The sequence below is a fragment of the Periplaneta americana genome, chromosome 16, assembly GCF_040183065.1.
Source record: "Periplaneta americana isolate PAMFEO1 chromosome 16, P.americana_PAMFEO1_priV1, whole genome shotgun sequence".
Taxonomy (NCBI): domain Eukaryota; kingdom Metazoa; phylum Arthropoda; class Insecta; order Blattodea; family Blattidae; genus Periplaneta; species Periplaneta americana.
The window spans coordinates 36,554,963-36,574,953 of NC_091132.1; the positions used below are offsets into that span (position 1 = coordinate 36,554,963).

Genomic DNA, 19,991 nt, shown 5'->3' on the forward strand with positions numbered 1-19,991 from the left:
TTTATCCACGTGTTCGCAACAGCTGTGAACAATGAACCTCTATAACCTCACTTCGAAAGTTTTCCGTCCCCATTCAATTCGCGTTAAATCCAATTCGAATACCAAATTCTGAAGGCAATACCTGACTAGAATTTGGAGAGATAAACAGTAATCAAACTTTGAAGTTTCTCTATAGCTTGAATGACAACTGGACTAATCTGGACCTCTCGCAACAACAGAGAAAGAAAATGGACAGCCACAAGATAAACAAATCGTCGTTGTTCCTGCAATAATCCTATGTGCAAAATATAAAATTGTTCAGTAGGAAGAAAAAACACATTCATTCTTCCTATGGCAGCCGTACATAGGAGACTGTGAATTCTTACATTTTCGAAACAAAGAAATATAATTACATATAGGAGATTTTATTATTTGCTGTATCACTATTTCAGTTATTTAATAGAGCAAAAATCTGAAAATTGATAAATATGTCACATAGGAGTTATTGCAGGAACAACGACGATATGTGTGAGGCATGATGATGATGATGATGATGATATTAGCAATCGATGTACACGCATAACATATAAAGAGTTCGCGGGAAAAACGATGAATGTCACATTTCTATTAAGGGTTAGATAATGATCTAATTGAGTCTATAACTGCAAGATGTAGTGCTGTTTCTATAGAAAATGAAGGAAAGGATTACTGTATTTGTGATGATAATTCTCCTTTTTACCATTTTTCATAAGAACAACATTAAATTTCGTAGTGATTCATTGAATTAGATAATGACATCAACCTTAACAAAACTGTGACATTCATCGTTTTTCCCGCGAACTCTTCATATCATCCTAAATAATGTCACTTACTAGCTTACCTTATTTACAGCGACTCCCTAGTTCACGGAAGTAAGTCGATAATAGCTCCACACGTGCCATTACAATAATCTCCAGTATTACTTCACAGGGCAAGGCACGAGAACAATAACACGCCCACATCCCAGCATGTGCAACACCTTTCACACACAAAAACACTGCAGAAACACTTCCGTCTTCTTGGTAAACAACACCAGAACAGCGAATTAAAACATTAATCTTTATATCACATCATGAAACACGAAAATAGAATCGACACTGTGGTAATACATTTTATTTACCAGAATAAAAACTGTGCTAATCGGTGTAGACAAGTTAAACCATTATGGCACTGGGGAACACACACATACACACATCCGACGTTACATTCGTGGTTGATAGTCCCGACAGAAGGTGTGGGTCAGAGCCAACACTTCGAATCGGCAGCACTTGTTACACCAAACCACCACATGTCACACAGGAACAGTATCCATTAATCACAAACCGTGACACCTCGCAGCCCCGCGCTCAATTTCCAGTACTAGCTCCATGTACATGGCCAAGAGTCTGAGATTGAGAGGCGGCGGCGGCGACGGCTGCTATCGTGCCCGTTTCCCTCCGCAGCGCAGCTCCCGCGGACTGAGAAGCAACTACCCAGCAAGCAGGCAAGCAAGCAGTCGTGGCCCCAATGCGCGGGGGGAGAGGCAGGAGGGCAGTTCACACGAGACTTGCCGACTAACTATAACCGTTACGCACCGCGCCATTCCCCGGCGCAGCCTTGGCTCTATAACGGGAAAACTAAAACTTCCATCTCTTCAACTTCCCTGCTCGCCCGCTGCACATACATACAGACAGTTCTTCAAAATAATAATAAAAAAAAAACCGTGCCACTGCTGTTGCCATCGCTTCTTGGTCCACTTATACTTCAGGGATGACCAAGTTGTGAATGCGATCGTATCGATCACAATCCCGTGGAATATCGAACACTTGTATTCCGACTCAAATTATGAATAGAATGTTTCATTTTCACTGGCGGAGTTACGGTCAAAAGACGATGGGGCTCTTTATTCTTATCACCTCTGCTTTCGATTCAATTCTTTTTCCTGTTATTGATATTCAGCGTAAAGTTCAACGAAGCAAACATAACGAAATTTGGGAGTGAGAATATCCACAGCATATTACAGTAGGGTCTCGATTATCCGAGTTTCGATTAACCGTCATCTGAGCGCGATAAAAAAAATACTGTAAATACTGTACAGTATTGTATGTTATGGTCGCGACGCTGTTATTCATTCATTCATTTATTTTATTCCATAGATCTTACATGAGCAATGAAGCTTTAAGATGTGGAACATGTCAACATTTTACAATATTACAATTACAATTTTTACAAATTTTTATAGTTTTACAATTTAGTAATTTTCTACAATTTTTACAATGTTGTACAATTTTTTTACATTTTGGCGAGATGCAGTGAGATGAAATGAGGTCGGGGATTCGCCAAAATATTACCCGGCATTTGCCTTTTCGGTGGGGGAAACCTCGGAAAAACCCAACCAGGTAATCAAATCAAAGGGGGTAATCAAATCAAAGGTGTTGATGCCAAGGACTCGCCATAGACCATCCGGCTTCAGTCCCACGGCTGTGGAAAACCTCGGAAGAAACCAAAGTCCAAAGGGGGATCCAACCCAAGCCCGAACGCAGCTCCGGATCAACAGCCCAGCGAGTCTGCCGACTGAGCTACATCGATGGCTCTACTAAAAGTCGAGTGACTCCTCCTCTTTGCTTACGTCTTAGGGTACGTACACGCTGGAGCAACGATAAACGATAACAGAAATGATCTAGCGACGCTTTGGTATTATCAAAGAATCAAGTGTTCATATCGGAGGAACGAGAACGCGGGAAGCGAACATTTTGATTTATCAGTAGAAGATATTCTATCCATTCACTTAATGAGAGAAGATATATAGAGAGTATCAGTTGCCAAGTTCAAGGTTAATATAACTTAAATATGTACAAAATTAAACCCGTTTCTCATCCCAAAGATAGTATAAATTCGTTGTGTTGTGATTGGTTCTTGTGATCACATAACATAGGACGAATAAATACACAACTGATCAATTTGTCAATATCTACAATAATTAATTTAATAAGCCGAAATAATAATAAATCGATTAATATTCGGATATATTGATAATCACCGGTATAGTTGTTATGTTTAGTTCTAAATAATGCAAAAATAAAGCTCTCTGTCAATAAATTAAACCAAAAATCAAATAAAACATGATGTATGAATACTTTTTTTACCAACTGTAGAATGTTTCATTTTCGCTGGCAGAGTTAAACACGACGAAATTTGGGAGTGAGACTATCCACAGCATATTACAGTAGGATCTCGATTATCCGAGTTTCGATTAACCGTCATCTGAGCGCAATGAAAAAATACTGTAAATACTATACAGTATTGCATGTTGCTTGCTTTCTTAAATGTATACGTCATATTAACCTGATTTGTTCATTCTATTTTAGTCTACTGAGTAAAGAGTCTGTCTAATTTCTAACCAAAACACAGTTTTCAGTAACCACCCGTTTTATTCGAGTTTTTGCTTATCCGAGGTAGTCTTGGTCCACATTAACTCGGATAATCGAGACTCTACCACAGGCATGTCAATTGATGCACACACGAGCAAGCGCGCGCTTTAGAGCTCAGGAGAGCCTGAGCGCTTTACATTGGAAAGGAAAGAGACAGACGAAAGAGGTGGTATATGCCGCTTGGTCGAGCTATATTCAGGGATGGCCAGCACTGATTCAATAGTTAAAGGGAAGAGAACTTATTAAAACTGTATCCATGTTCATTTTTAGATTTGTCTGGGAAGTATAAGTGCATTATAAGAATGTAAGTTTTAATTTTAATGCTCATTTTTCACAAGTTTGATTTTTTTTATTCTAAAGAAATATTTTGTCAACTTTTTTTTTTTATATAGAAAAGTGAAATTTTCATATATAGGTCTATTTATTTAATAGCTTTACAGAATGTTTTCGTAAATCTAATATACCGTAAATACGTATTACTGAAGATAGTGTATTGAACATTTTGAAAATATTCGCATGGAAATTGTTTATATGGAAATTAATTAACAAACCAACTACTGCTACATCATAAGCAAAAGATACGTGTCCATGTGTTGCAAAAATGTCAGCACTATAGCTTCAGCACATTTTGAGAAAATAATTTAATATTCTGATGATAGGAAGTTGTTCACCAATATCACCTTAAAAGCATAATGCAATAAGAGTTTTGTTATGGAACATTAGTTACACGTCTTAAAACATATACAGCACCTAGGTAACTTTGCTTTGTACTATAATATTGTTTTGATTAGTTTATTGATTACTTTTGTAAGGCTAAAGATACCATCAATATAAATTCCAACTTATCATGTCATACTCAATCTCTTTCTTTGGAATATCACTTTCTTTATGAATAATGTGTTTCATCCACTTAATACAGTATAATATTATACTACTATGGAATTTAAGTGAATATTCCTTCTTAACTCTCTATTATGTTATTAAGATTTAAAACACAAGTGCAATATTAAGAAATCAGTGTTAGTAGGCTACTTTTGTTTTACAGACAATATAGATAATATTAAACAGAAAGATGCCATATAAAAATAACGACATAAAATTTCACGTTCCGTTTGAAGTTTGTGCACCACTGTTTTCTTAATCCAACAGGTTGCTTATTCATATACACAACCCTTCCTCTTTCCATACTTAGCGCTTGCTTCCCGCGCACGACGTCAAGGTCAGAAAAATGCGCTTGCTTTGACATCACTGCTCTACCGTATTAAAAATTTATTGTAACATTGTTGCTGACTATTATTGAATAAATAGATATCCACACCTGTGGAGTAACGGTCAGCGCGTGTGGCCGCGAAACCAGGTGGTCCGGGTTCGAATTCCGGTCGGTGAAAGTTACCTGGTTGAGGTTTTTTCCGGGGTTTTCCCTCAATCCAATACGAGCAAATGCTGGGTAACTTTCGGTGCTGGACCTCGGACTCATTTCACCGGCATTATCACCTTCATTTCATTCAGGCGCTGAATAACCTGGATGTTGATAAAGCGTCGTAAAATAACCCAATAAAATAAAATAAAAATAAATAGATGGGGAAATGGGAGGGGAAACAATAAAATGTACGCGAAAACGCGTCCTTGCAAGGGAAATTAGAGTCGAGTGAAATAATAATTATTTTAACGAAAAGTATCACATAGTCTACTGAAACTGAAAATAAGTTTCATTATTTGAAAATGTAAACAAAACAGTGTTCAGATACATTTGAGTAGCTTAATATCAAAGACGGACATCTGACCTCAATTGAAATTCAGATAGCTGTGGTTTTCTATACAATTTTTCATCCTGTTTCCAGTTATAGTGAAACCATATGCAAACTCTAACACTATATTTATAAAATAAATTATGTTAAATATTACAAAGAACACTGTGAATTAAAAAATTGCCTCTAGATCAAAACTATGGAGAAGACAGATGTCCGTCTTTGATATTAAGCTACTCATTTATCTTGAATAATGCTAAATTAATTAAATATGTATGTAATCTCTACCGATTGTTTAATTATCGCTGCAAACTTGCGTCATAAAAGAAAATATCAAGGAGGAAGCAAAGTGACAAATATATGAAATATGCTTCTGTGAGCGTGATGGAACTCAAAAGACTCAAGTGTTTTATGAGCAAAACATCTTCTCAATTACATTAGGCTCAACAGTCTCCAGAGTATTTCATAAAAGTACACCCAGGAATTTCTGGAGACTCGTTGGAGTCGCTCAAGCATAATTTCGTATCAAGTTATCAGGCACTTCAGCCAAGTTGAATTTTGTACATAGGCCTACAGGAGAGCCACTTCTTGAAGCTTCCTTAGTCACAAGAAGAAAAGGCTAATAAAATTTCAAGAGAAGCTGGTGTGAATATTAAATACATTATCAGGGTAGTATGAAGGTTAAGCCTGTTAAGAATCCCTGGCTTATTTTATGAGAAGTTGTCTCGAGATCGATTAATCAAGCTACGAAATGCTCCTGGTTATGAGAAAAATTATTAAAAAACTCAATAAAAATCTACAAAAGTTTGGGCATCCGTAAAAGATAAACGCATCATTGCTAAGTGACAGTGATGAAATCAGAGTACACAGGACGTAACATCAGGGCTATAGAAGGAAGGGCTGGCTCATAGCGAGTCGGAAAGTGATGCTGTCCTCCCAGCCGCTGTGACGTCATCACGGTACACAGCAAGTCCGCTCACAAATACAACGTAAAACTCCGTTGCAATAAGTGCTGGAATTATCGACCAAAAATAGGGCTAAAATCAACACCCCTCAATAACAAGTTATAAAATTAAACCCTAGGCATATGGCCTGTTTCATTCAATATTTTATAAACGCTAGTTGTCTTTAAAGACTTCAGTTTTAACAATTTCGTCGCTTTTCAAACTGATGTGCCTACTGAGCTATTGCTTCTTTCTTAAATATTTTGTGGTAGACTTTTATTTCCTTTCACGTGTCACATTTCCCTGCTGATTAAATTTTATATCCTAGGTCAAGGAGAGGCATTCCTTCATACATGGACAAGGTTGCTATATAGTATGGGACATGTGGACTGAAGCTGCGCGCCAGAACACATCAATGACGATAATGATAATTAGACTATTATTATATTAGTATTGTTAAATATTATATTATGTATTATAATCATATTATAAATATACGTGACTGCTGGGTTTGCAGTGAAAGCTCTGCCCTTGGGCAAAAAATCGATCAAGAATGAATATTATATCTGGAATGGAGCGTATTAAATGGACAGACAAAATAAGAAATGAAGCTGTGCTAGAAAGAGTGGATGAAGAAGAATAACGCTGAAACTAATCAGGAAGAGAAAACGAAATTACCTGCGTCACTGGCTAAGAAAACTGCTTACTGAAAGAAGTAAAGCTCGGGACAGAAGATATCAGATTATAACATTAAGATATAGGGAAGAGACTAAGAAGGCGGAAAATAGGGGAGATTGGATAATTTTGGGTTTGCAGTGAAAGATCTGCCCTGATACAGAAAACTCTGAATGACTGTATATTATTATTATTATTATTATTATTATTATTATTATTATTATTTCAATAACCAATAATTTCACTCCTGGTGGAAGTGCATGAAATCAAAGGGTTTTAAATAATTAGTTAACTACATTATATGGAAATAATGGAACAAATGTTTACCTTTTGCTAAGTAATAGTTAAAGATGTATATTGGTGGCAGAGTAATCTATTTTCATAAGATTGGTAAATTATCAAGTACATTTCATTCTATAATGATTCAGCTTATTTTATTTTTTCACTCATCTAATGAAGTTGCTGTTTTCTAAATGACTTCATCCACTTGGCATTCTTCTTAGCGCTGTTCCTCAGGAATTCTGCTCTCTGCCCCCGATTCAAGGACCTCAATCTCACAAATGTTCTCACACGTGCATATAGTTTGATAACCTCGGAGCACACGTTTGAAAACTTAGTTTCTAGCAATATTTTGAAACGTTGTATTACTTGTTGCTCTTTGTCAATGGAGTTCCCGTGCATAGTTTTAAATTCAACTTCAAACATTTGTATAAAATTAAAATTAATAACAAGATTAGTTTAACGACTAGGATAACAAATCAAGGCGTAAAACAAGGTTGTCCGCGTCTCCTTGTTTATTATATATATATATATATATATATATATATATATATTAATGCACTTATTAAGGATTTGCAAATTGATTTGGCCACACATTTTATGATCGATAACAAACCCCTTAATACTCTGCTCTACGCAGATTATTTAATTATTATATTAGCTAACACCGAAGACAACTTACAAATGGCAATTCATAGGCTATATCAAAAAGAAAAAGAGTACAATTTAGAAATTTCTATACACAATACAAAAACCATGGCCTTTATTGGTAAAAATTCTATAAGAACTGAAATAGTTATCAATAACTTAGGATTAGAGCAAGTAAATGCTTTTACTTATCTTGGCTGTAATCTCTCCTATATTCATTCTCCAGATATAGATAATAAATTAGCCAAATTTCAACAGCTGCTAACAACAATTGAGGAGTTTGCCGGAAGAAGGGCGTATACGTCAATATGGCGAATTGAGATATATGCAATCTAAAAATTTAAAACGCACCTGAATAAAATGTTATACACACACGCAGCCCTGTCCTGCAGGTATGTACAGTACAATCAAAACAAAATTTCGCTACTATAATTATTCACTTCATTTTAAACCATTTTCCCGAAGAAGGGCGTATAGGTCTATCCGCCTTTCTTCCGGCAAAGCCCTCAATTAGAAATACACTGTTTAAGAAGATCCGGCAAGACACAATTTTGAAATTCTACAAAACAAAGGCCATTCCAACTTTGCTATATGGATCAGAAGCTTGGACTCTAACAACTAGTCAACTGAAAAGAATAGAAGCAGCTGAGATGAGATTACTAAGACCGCTAGCAGGCTACACTATGACCATAAATATAATGAAGGCATCCGACAAGAACTAAATATCGCAGCCATTACAGAGACAATCGAAAAGTATCGGAGCAACTGGCATGAGCATGTTCTACGGATGCCGAATGATAGACTACCCAGGAGATTATTAAATTACAGACCCCTTGGATACAGAGATCGTGGACGCCCGAAGAAGCGATGGAGAGACCAGCTTTTCACCTGAGTCGGAACAGGCCAAATGACCTAATCCTGATAGCTATTGATGATGATGACATTTGTATAGTTTTTTTCCACTCTTCGGGAGGTTTAGTTAATCCACCGTAAGACAAAATCCCTACCCAAGTGTTTATAAAAAAATAATTTTCTTGTATGTAAGAACCAAACCAGAAGATTTATTACCAATAAGAAATCTGAGTGCAAGGAGTAAGCAGGAAATAATTTTAAAATATGCAGCTGAGAGAAGTAAGCTTGTTTTTCAGTATTTTATTGCTTGACTGCAAAGTTTAAATACTGTATTCTAAAACATTTACCTTTCTCTTCAGTAAATAAATTTGTTTTCCGCGTTCATCACACTTCAGACAATGTACTTCAGACACTACAGACGTTTCTTCAGATCCCTGTGTAATATTTACATATTCTGAGCTGCCGGTACTAGGTTCTAATCTTGGCTTCTTCGGACTCAATGTCTGAAGGTGATTAAAAGCAGCTTTTCGAATATTTCTCTTTTGATATATATCTTCTCGGTTTGAGTCACTTGCAGCCTTGGAACTTGGAATATTTAGAGATGGGAGCGCATTTTTCTTCAATATCTTCCTTTCTTTTAACCCCAAAAGCCTGTTCTTCATATCATCTTCATAATCGGTCACACTTTCGAAATGATCACTACAGATACGTGCACACTTAATATTCACTTGGTCCTGCCTATGACACTCTTTAGCTAAAAGCACATCTTTCGGAAAACAGTGATAAATTACTTCGTGAGTGTGACGAGAGTCATTCGAACAGTTCGCTACAGCACAATTCACCATTTTTAAACTTAAAATACTATCATTAATAATTTTATTATTACTATTATTATTATTATTATTATTATTATTATTATTATTATTATTCAATACATAAAGAACTGTAATATACGCTAATTACACAACCAAATAGGCCTATATTACGAAACGGTGCACGTGAACTTGAATTACATTCAACACTCGTAACTCTGCAACCCTCACCGAGACCAACTGTACCGCAGTGACGTCAGAAAGTGGTGGGGTGGCTAGAGGGAGAGACTCAAGGCGGCAAGCTGAACAACAAAGCATTGAGCCAGCCCTTCTTTCTATAGCCCTGACGTAACATTCCATTTTAAATGTGTATGATATTTCAAGAAGGATCTTGATAATATGAAGGATCGAAACAATATACAATTGGAATCTCTGTGCGAAATGTGACGTGTGTCGGTGCATATTCCGAAGCTGAACTGACGGTTCAGTAACACTTGAACTGGGTTCTGAAAAACATTTTCCTAATGAAACATATCACATTACACAGAATTACGCATTCGAGTTGTTATGAAAACAAAATGAAGCACTGAAAGAACTACATTAGTTCAAATAATAGCTTCTACTCTCTATATTTTACGCACCTAAAAAGCCAATAACTTTCTTATATACGTTGAACCGTAAGTAATGTCATTCATTTCAAGGTGTTATTCTTGAGATATTTAAAACAAAAAACTTTATGCATTTTGCTCGTTTTTGCTTACTTTTCGAGATAAAAATTGTTTTATATTAAACGTTTCATAGCGTGTTTTGGGAAAGTCGTTGATTTAATTCTCAATATGCTCAGTAAGTTTAAAAGAGCAGTGTACAGGGTGATTCAAAACCTCTGCGACAAACTCTGAGGGGTGATAGATCTAACAATAAGGAACCCTTTTTGTTAAACAACCTATGTCATTTGAAGCGTCGTTTCGAAGTTACCGTTGAAAATGTTTTTGCGCGGGCGTACGTCAATATATGCTAATATGTGCACTCCTGTTTGTTTGTTGAGATGTTTGTAAGAGACGTGAAGGGTTGTTGTTGTTGTTTGTTTACGTTTAATGTTCAATACTTTTTCCTTTCAGTTCAGTGAAATCATCAATTGAGAATGGATGTCTACGCGGTCTTCCACCAATGCGCCGGAGACGAAGGGACCCATCGTCTCGAAGGCGCTGATAAAGTCCAGCAAGCATTGTGTGGTGAAGGTGATTTCTGTTTTGAAACCGTTGTTGGTACATGTGGAGAGCTCTTCTTCAGTTTCCGCGAGCCTCCCCATAACACATTACCATGTCGGCTAACTCGGGAAAAATATAGACATCCATTCTCAATTGATGATAAGACTGAACTGAAAGGAAAAGGTATTAAACATTAAACGTAAACAAACAACAACAACCCTTCTCGTCTCTTACAAACATCTCAACAAACAAACGGGTGTACACACATTCGCATACATTGACATACGCCAGCGCAAAAACATTTTCAACAGTAGCTTCGAAACGACGCGTCAAAATACATAGGTTGTTTAACAAAAAGGGTTCCTTACTGTTAGATCTATCACCCCTCAGAGTTTGTCGCAGAGGTTTTGAATCACCCTTTATAATGATAATAAATTATTGTAAGAATTTTAGTTTTGTCCTTTATATATCCAGAAATTTGATCCGATTAAATGTAACTTCTCGTTCTGAAAAGGAATTTTAAAATGTTACATGCATTTTCAGGTGAAAAAGTGTGCACTGTTGTTTTTCTGGAGAATTCTATTGCAATAATTTTATTGTTCTCATACTTTCTTTACCCTTTCTGATAGTAAATTTCTCAAACACAAATCTACTTCTATATTTCTAACATACAGCCGCATAATTTTCAATACTAAAGCCCATAAGAACATTCAGCCAAAGCGGATATTCATTTGCACGGAAGATTTGTGATGATGCACACTTCCTGGCAAACATTAAATTATAACCACGTGATTGGGAAGTTTACGTCTTGAAAAACGCTCACCACTTCCGGTGTTTCCAATCTCAGAAGACCATGAAATAGCAAAAATGCATCATGAGCGGAGATAAATACACAAATACGCTGTTATGCATACTAAATATCTTGAATTCAGAACGTTTCCAGTATTTTCGTGAACAGTTACAAGTTACAGATTTACAGCAAATATGGTATAACATACTAATCTACAATATTACAGACCAAAACATACAAAAAACAAGATAAATTCAGCCTGAAACTACATTATAATCACTGGTGCAGCCAGGCGACAGGCTCGTTTCCCTATAGATTCGTAGCGTGGGTTCGATTCCCACTTGGGCTGATTACTTGTTTAGGTTTCTTCAAAGGTTTCTCCACCTGAATGCCAGGTAATTACATGCGAATGCTCGCCTTCATCTCTTCAAATACCATCTCGCTATCACCAATACCATCGATGCTAAATAACTTAGTAGCTGACAGGACGTTGTTAAATAATCCACTACACAATTTCTACCAAAAGTTTAAGGACACTCATTCACAATAGATATTTCACTCCTGTCCTTATACTTATGTGAAACTCCCTGATTTTTATACAGGAACTAAATGTCTGTGAAAAATGAAGTTTTCTTTTTACTGTAATCTGTCTATCTTTCAAACTGTGGAGTGTATAAAACAATTTTTCTGTTATGAACACTTATTGAAAAATTACATTTTTGTAGGCCTAGTAAAAAAATTAATTATTCCAGAATGGATGTGCTTATATCAATGAATTTTGGTATAGAATTAGATTTTATTTCAAGTCATTCTTTCAAATTACAATAATTTGTCACTTCATGTGCATACTCACTGAATTTCGACCCATTTTCACTTTTTTTTTTTTTAAGGAATAAATCTAACCTTTCCACACTTGTAACGAACTCCACAACTGTTACTAAAAATTGAAGAAATAAAATAAGCTGATTGATAAGTTTTTACCAATTCCCATTGTTATGATGTAAATGCAGTGGCGGTCCCTAATCAATTTGCCGCGAATTTCAAAATCAAGAGAATTTTAGGAACTGGGAATTTTTCCTAATTATAAGAAAGAAAAAAATCTGGATTACACTGCGTGAACGAGGTGTCACAAATTTTTAAAATAAAAGGTGATAATTTCACAAGAAACATTTCAAATATGTCGAATTCTATCCCTAAATTAATTGATCATTCTACACCTTTTCCAGTTGTATTTTAGAAAATATCAATTGTATTTCAGAAATTATCAAATGTATTTCAGATTAGTCAATTTAATTTAGAAATTATCAATTGTATTTCAGATTTGTCAATTCAATTTCAGATAGTATCAAATGTATTTCATATTTTTCAATTCTATTTCAGATGGTATCAAATGTATTTATGATTTGTCAATTCTATTTCAGATGGTATCAAATGTATTTCAGAAAATAAGCAATGCATTTAAGATTACATAGCCACTTTTATTTAAAAAAATAACAAATGTAGGCCTACTTGAGATTTTAACATATATTTAAAAAAATGGATTTAAAAAATCCTCAACTTCATTGCATTTTAGCGTCCGACAGACATATTCTTCACAGCTAAAGCTGCAGCTTGATGAATTGTACTGTGCTGTACTGCACAAGCACAATCACCACCAACAATATTATGTGTGTTGCTTCGTCAATTTTACTCTCTACAGTGGGTAAATTAGCCTACAACACCAGGAGCTATGACGTCAGGAATTCCAAGATGGGTTTTTACGTACGTCTTCACTTTACACCAAATGATCTCGATTGGATTTAACATTGGAGAATAAGATGTTAACCGTAACTTCTGAAATACAAATGATAGTTTCTGAAATACAATGGTCAAATCTGAAATACAATCGATGTTTTCTGAAATACAATTGATTTTTATTTTATTTTATTGGGTTATTTTACGACGCTGTATCAACATCTCAGGTTATTTAGCGTCTGAATGATATGAAGGTGATAATGCCGGTGAAATAAGTCCGGGGTCCAGCACCGATAGTTACCCAGCATTTTCTCATATTGGGTTGAGGGAAAACCCCAGAAAAACCTCAACCAGGTAACTTTCCCCGACCGGGATTCGAACCCGGGCCACCTGGTTTCGCGGCCAGATGCGTTGACCGTTACTCCACAGGTGTGGACAGTACAACTGATAGCCTACTATCTGAAATTGAATTGGCTAATCTGAAATACAAATGACAAATCTGGAATACAATCGATATTTTCTGAAATACGACTGGAAAATGTGTAGAGTTATTAATTTTTTTCCTACAAAAAACGTAATTTGTTAATAAGTTTTCATAAGAGAAAATTTTTATATAATACACAGTTTGAAAGATAGAGAGATTGAGTTTAGTGTAAAAGCTTAATTTTTTACAGGCATTTGTTCCCTGCATAAAAATCAGGAGATTTCACATAAGAAACATCACTTTTGAAGGAGTGTCAAACTTTAAGTAGAAGATGTAAACATATTACAGCAATGCAAATCCAGTCTTTCAGGCGAAGCTCCCTGCAAAGCAGATTTGAATAATTTCAAGGGAAAAATTGTTCCGGGGCCGGGTATCGATCCCGGGACCTCTGGTTGAACGTACCAGCGCTCTACCAACTGAGCTACCCGGGAACTCCACCCGACACCGTCTCAACTTTTCCCTTTACATCCACACAACTCGCGTGGGCTGACGAAACGCCAGAGACCCACATCGAGTGCACACAATCTCTGTGTGACTTGGAATTGTGGTTTTCTGTTAACGTACAAAGTGACGTATATATTATGCAAATGTAGTCTTTCAGGCGAAGCTCCCTGCAAAGCAGATTTGAATAATTTCAAGGGAAAAATTGTTCCGGGGCCGGATGTAAAGGGAAAAGTTGAGACGGTGTCGGGTGGAGTTCCCGGGTTGCTCAGTTGGTAAGAGCGCTGGTACGTTCAACCAGAGGTCCCGGGATCGATACCCGGCCCCGGAACAATTTTTTCCTTGAAATTATTCATATTACAGCAATTTCATTTGCAAGACAGACAGCGCGGGTCCTGTAGAATCAGAAACGAAATGAGAGTATAAAAATTGTGTATTAGGCCTAATCAAAACTGAATATAAAGCAGCAAATCATCTGACATTTTCCGCATCCATGAAAATCTGAATATCAGAAGAATATTTTGTTTATTGCAGAATCCGGCCATCAGCGAGACTCGACTAGTCAATAATCGCCCTAGTCCGAGAGCTTACTGTACTCTGAGGACAAGTCTGGTTTTAAATCAATGGGGGTTTATATTCACAAAAACTCTATGCAAGTAGTCGCAGATGGCGCGCGAGCTGTATATATTCCCCCAGCGTACCCAGACAAAAATTGGGACTGAAAGCTTACCGCGCGAAACACGGATCAATTCAGGAACAACTGACGAAGCAGACAGAGATAAAATTCAAATTTCTTCTCGAACGGTGAGCAGTAAACGACTATATACATATTAATTTAATCGATTAGAATTTTAAGATTGAAGAGTTGTAACCGCCAAAACAAAAAACCCACATTTTAAATGCACAAGAAGCTTGCAAGAAATCTTTACAGACTATGGCGGCTATTATTTTACACCTGCTATTTTTTTTTTAAGTTTCTACAGTGTGAAAGGAAACTAAATTTATTCTAGGTATGAAAATCTTGAGGTGAAATAATAAATACAGGGACATCATTTTATTTTTACTTCAATTTTTATTGTACCTGAGTTTTGGAATGTACTTTACTCCCACCCCTTCTACTAGTAAACTTCCAAACCTTCACGACACAGAGCCGAGGCCGCGTAAGCAGTACTGAGTTACTGAGTATAGTACGTTTCAGAAATATGTTCGCGTTTTCCAGTGACGAAAGAGCTTTCAATATTGAATCATATTTTCGTACGGGTACTGTCGTCCGTTTCCCTATGTCGCATCCCGGTTTCCCCCACCTGCTTCTGTTCGCCCCTCTGTTAAGTCTAGTAGCTGGGCTATCTTAGCTCTTTTCTGAAAACATTAATTTCTGTTATGAATTGGACGTCTACGTAATATTATACGTAACTTAAATAAAAGGGCCTCCTTAAGTAATTAACTGTCACGTGATCCCCCCCCTTCTACAAACCTGCGACAAAACCACTTGAACGGACAGTAGATAGCATTTCTGAGTGATTTTATCTTTTCGGATCGGGCAGAAGTGAAGATTGAATTTACAGTACGTAAGATACTCTTTTATAGAGTAGGTACAGAATTATTTCAACATGAGTTACTAGTACGAAGGACGAAACTGGTAATTGGAATTAGGTACAGTAGTCTATAGTGCGATAATATGCACAAAAGAACTGAAGCCTGTATCGAAATGAACGGCCACCATTTTCTAAAATGTGTTTAAATATCCATAGTATGATTATTTTTCAATTTAACTTCATTCTCTATATTGTACGCTAATTTGCTATAACAGTACAATATACAGTACACTGTACAATTAATACTTCCGAATGGATAGCTGAATTCGTGTGTAAAAACACTAAGTGTTAATACAGTACTGTATTTTGATTAAACAAAAACCTAATGAAAATTATCAAACTCAAAATTGCGATATTTCCTAGTTTACATAAATGGATGAACTACTTTTCTTCCCTCCTATACCTAGTAAAGTGATTTGTATTTTACGCCAGTATCATCGAACTCCGTCGTGGAAAGGGTAGCAAACGGTGTTTCCTGTTTCAATCGTTAATAGAAAGGTATAGCCAGGTTAATATTAAAAATGTTAGTAAAAATAAAATGATGTCCCTGTAGTTTAATACAGTAACAATATCGTTTCGTTTCTTGATGGACGGTTTTATTATGTTATTGACAGTTTAGGAACTGAAATTAAATTTTTACGGCATTAAAATGTCATTAAAATGTGTTTTACAAATTTAAATAGTCCATAAAATCTACAAATACCATAAACGAGTTTGAGCGTGTTGAAATTTATATATATATATATATATATATATATATTTTACCTGAATTTGACACTTTTAAGAAATTCATCCCTAAAGGAAAGTTCTCTTCCATCCTGTATAATAACTATGTCGCCAAACACCATTTCTCTGAGGAAGAGGTAAATATTTATCACTAAACATTATTGGATTCAGTGGTCAATAATCTGAGCAACATCTTGCTTGGGAGATAAGAAGAGCTGCAGCTTCCAGCAAGATTCAATACTAGTGCATAATGTGAATTATATGCAAGAGTGGCTTACGAGGATTGTACCCAGCTGATTGGCTATCTGGCAGTCCCGACATCAACCTCTTAGCACGGAAGGCTTTGTCCGTGACTGTGCTTATAGAATGCAAAGTAAGACGTCGAGACATTGAGAGCCTGAAGCAAGTCTTAGTGGCACCACTGACGGATTTTCTTGTTGAGACGTACAAATATAAGACTGGTCAAACAGACGTCGAGGTTGTGTGAAAGCCTGAAGCAACCATTTTCAGATATCATTGGTGTTATACGTGTGAAAAAGTTTTAGTTGTGAGGTAAGCCTAACCAATGTAAATGGAACAAAATGATATAAATACACAGTATATACACATACATATAGAGGGTGGCCCATTTAACTCTTTCATCTCCGTTAGCGTGTGAAATATTTCAGATGTGCACAAACCGACAATTACAATATATTATTTCAATGTACCGAAGTACATATGATATTTCCATGCAGATATTCTGCGTCATCATACGATGAAAGAGTAATGGAACGGAGAAAAATTCTCTCCTGCACCGGGATTTGAACCAGGGTTTTCAGCTCTACGTGCTGATGCTTTATCCACTAAGCCACACCGGATACAACCCCGACGTCGGACAGAATTGTCTCTGATTGAGTTCCAACTCTTGGGTTCCCTCTAGTGGCCGCCCTCTTCACTACGTCATAGATGTCTATGAACATAGGACCGAAGTCCATACATGTGCTGAGGTGCACTCGTTAAGAGTGACTAGTTGGCCGGGATCCGACGGATTAAGCGCCGTCTTAAATCACTTCGTGATTTACGCATATCATATGCATGTTCATAGACATCTATGACGTAGTGCAGAGGGCGGCCACTAGAGGGAACCCAAGAGTTGGAACTCAATCAGAGACAATTCTGTCCGACGTCGGGGTTGTATCCGGTGTGGCTTAGTGGATAAAGCATCAGCACGTAGAGCTGAAAACCTGGGTTCAAATCCCGGCGCAGGAGAGAATTTTTCTCCGTTCCATCATTCTTTCATCGTACGACAATTACAAGTCAAATTACATCGAAGGGGACATCTGATACACGTAATATATTTTTTTTACATAAAATAATTTTCAAGATATTAGAAACAACTTTTTTTTAATGGAAACAAACTATGTTTTGTATTGCAAATGTTGCGTTAGTTCTGTCCAGTAACAATAATGACTACTTTACCGACGCATCCTTCCTTATGTCTAGTTCATAATGTTGACTAAACTGAAGATCAAACACACACATAGTAGCCTACTGTACGCTACCCAATACAACCCTTATTTCTTCAGTTCTGTACTGGACAATTGAACCATAAGACATCGGCGTGCATAGAGGTGTTGCGATAGAAATGACCATCTCTTCGAACATAAATTGTAAACTTATTTTTTACTGTACTCTACTTTTATGTCTCACTTCACCACGTGCAACATTTCCATAGTATTAAAATGTACAGTACATTGTGACTGAGATTTAATTGACGCACAACTGTCACCAGAATTGTCTCCCTCTGTTCGATGCTTGGTCACAGCTCAATCAGCACCCGTACTATAGTTTGACAACTTCAAGTGAAACCCCGTAAAACACGCCAACTTCTGGAATCTCTCTCTTTCTTACTTCTCTCTCCCTCACTCCTCTTCATTCAGTCACCCCAATCATCACGTAAATATCTGAGAGGGTGTGTGTGGGCATCGCGACCAATAGAAGAACCACTCTCCAGTATTACCACAATAACGGATTCTTCATTTTTGCCTCGACTGTCAGCTAGGAAGGTTCCATTCTGGTAGCATTGCAGGCAACTAGTCATCCTTTTAATGCTTTTGTTAGCAGGTTTGACAAACTGTGAGTGGACCTGCTAGTACACAGTGCATAGTGCTCTCTCCCTTCCCCCCGTGCTTTCTCACTTGCTCCTCACCAAGACAGCCAGCGCTCACGGTCAGGTCAGGTTTTCAGTTCGATTTGTCAATCTACAAAACTGTGTTACTGCCTAGAAGAAATATGTAACAGATAACTCATCGATATGTTAAGATCGGCAGCACTTTGAAGAGAACAACCGCCAGGATCGCCACCTGTCCGCCGGACACGAACACGAGATGGCAGTACAGTCGCTAATGCCATTCAAATGGGAATTATGACGTGACTCCTTATGTAACAACTAGATGGCAGCGTAGTAAATCTGACAAAAGTTGTTAACATCAAAGCCTATAAGGCCGACCTATCAGTTACATATATGATCTAGGGTTACTGAAACAAAATCTGATCTGATACTGCAGGTACTGCAGGTACTGCCATGCTTCCCTCCAGGCCGATTCACTTCCTTCACGTAGGGGAATAGAAAGTGCACATTGCACAGAGACAACTGCACAATGTGCAGGGTTTTGGCATGCCTGGTCTACCAGTCACTGAGTACATCGTCCGGCAGTGGTTACATTGTCTAGGTAGGGGCGGTCATAGAAGACAATATAATAGTCAGTATGCACAAACGTATAAAATGATCTTTGATTGGCTAATAGTTTTTACCCCCATATGATAAACAACGGGTAGCTCAGTTGGTAGAGCAGCTGGCTACGGACTGGAAGGTCCGGGTTTCGATCCCAGGTGGTGACAGGATTTTTTCTCGTTGCCAGACTTTCAGAACGGTCTCCTATAATATTGAGTACCGGGTCTTTCCCGGGGGTAAAAGGCGGTCAGAGCGTGGTGCCGACCACACCACCTCATTCTAGTGCCGAGGTCATGGAAAGCATGGGACTCTACCTCCATGCCCCCCAAGTGCCTTCATGGCATGTTACGGGGATACCTTTTATGATAAACAACGAAGGGACTCCACTGTACTTACTTACTGGCTTTCAACGAACCCGGAGGTTCACTGCCGTCCTCACATAAGCCCGCCATTGGGTCTATCCTGAGCAAGATCAATCCAGTCTCTACCATCATATCCCATCTCCCTCAAATCCATTTTAATATTATCTTCCCATCTACGTCTCGGCCTCCCTAAAGGTCTTTTTCCCTCCGGCCACCCAACTAACACTCTATATGCATTTCTGGATTCGCCCATACGTGCTACATGCCCTGCCCATCTCAAACGTCTGGATTTAATGTTCCTAATTATGTCAGGTGAAGAATACAATGCGTGCAGTTCTGTGTTGTGCAACTTTCTCCATTCTCCTGTAACTTCATCCCTTTTAGCCCCAAATATTTTCCTAAGCACCTTATTCTCAAACACCCTTAAACTATGTTCCTCTCTCAAAGTGAAAGTCCAAGTTTCACAACCATAAAGAACAACCGGTAATATAACTGTTTTATAAATTCTAACTTTCAGATTTTTTAACAGCAGACTGGATGATAAAAGCT

The 19,991-nt window shown here is 37.3% G+C and overlaps 1 long non-coding RNA gene across 1 annotated transcript in view; it reads right to left on the bottom strand.

Annotated features, from left to right (window-relative positions):
- The window catches only part of LOC138691283 (uncharacterized), a 666,235-nt gene extending 664,659 nt beyond the window's left edge, over positions 1 to 1,576 (bottom strand). The window contains exon 1 of the long non-coding RNA XR_011329794.1: positions 860 to 1,576. This is a non-coding gene — a long non-coding RNA (uncharacterized lncRNA). The remainder of the gene's footprint in view (positions 1 to 859) is intronic.
- Between the last annotated feature and the right edge of the window lie 18,415 nt (positions 1,577 to 19,991).